Genomic DNA, 1,384 nt, shown 5'->3' with positions numbered 1-1,384 from the left:
TATATATTAATAAAAACAAGTATGTACGTGTGTGTCATAAATGAAGTTTCGTTATAAGTGTGGTTATGTGCATATGAGTCCTAGCGTACATTGTATATATTATCACAGAGTAGGAAATTTCATTTAATTTTTAAAAAAATTGTTTCTATATTCCGTGTCATGAAATGAATAGAACTCTCTTGTGTTTTCTTGTTTTAGTTATTAGCTGAAATCACACTGTTTTAATCGATTAGAACAAAATTCTTTTCTATTGTAAAATATCAAATCACTACAATGAATAAATTTTCTTCTCAAAATATATTAACAGGTGCAACATGTAAAATTATCGCTGGTAATATTATTTTCTTATGTAAATGTGTTAATGAACGACAGGAAAGCTGAGGCTTGAATCGATATCCGTCATATCTAATCGTCTATATTTCAACCTCTATTATGCTCAAAACATTCTTTCTGTATTCTGTAAATACGTCGTCTTTTACTTTTACCCACACACTACAACATCGATGTTTCTCCCTTTTGTTATTCCACACACTTCATACCATTGTTGCACAGTTTTTTAATCACATCATTTCCAACAGTAATATTAAAGAGACTCTCGACGCAGCCCTTAGCCATATGAATAAAACAGTTTTACCTTGTTTTATGTCTAGGTACGAATAAAACAGCAGATTTTCTGAAACAGACCTAAAATCCTAATCTTTGCACAATATCTAATTATGATATTTTCATATATACGAGGGTGTGTCAAAAAGTAATGCCATTTTGCTTTGGACAGATATTATTACCAACACAAGTACATGTGTCATACATCAACATGAAATTCTTCACTACAGTTTTCACTTCCACGTCACTGGAATAAGTTAGCGCCTTTAGACTATCATCTCTTCGGCCCCATGAATGAAGGTTTGAGAGGCAAACATTATTCCAGTGAGGAGGAAGTGAAAACTGTAGTGAAGAAGTGACTCAAAGAATAGTCAACAGAATTTCATGGGACAGGGATACATGCTCTCATTGGAAGGTAGAACATTGTTATTGAGAGAAACGGCGACTATGTTGAGAAGTAGGGATGTGATCCAGAGAGGACCAGCTTCACTTTTATGTATGATACATGTTCCTGTGTTGGTAATTATACCTGTCCTGAACAAAATGGCATTACTTTTTGACTCACCCTCGTACAAAATATTGGCTAATCATCTGTCCCAATTGTAAGCTTCCAGTGCAAAAAATTATAGTATCTCATACAAGTTGCTTATTTTTATAAAGCCTTGCTATGTTCTACAGAGAATAACTGCTGACATATCTGAAACTGTGCCGCTACAAACACACGCAGAGAGAGAGAGGGAGAGAAAAGAGAGAGAGAGAGAGAGAGAGAGAGAGAGAGAGA

Source organism: Octopus bimaculoides, chromosome 1 (assembly GCF_001194135.2).
Source record: "Octopus bimaculoides isolate UCB-OBI-ISO-001 chromosome 1, ASM119413v2, whole genome shotgun sequence".
Taxonomy (NCBI): domain Eukaryota; kingdom Metazoa; phylum Mollusca; class Cephalopoda; order Octopoda; family Octopodidae; genus Octopus; species Octopus bimaculoides.
Note: the sequence above shows the minus strand (reverse complement) of the source record.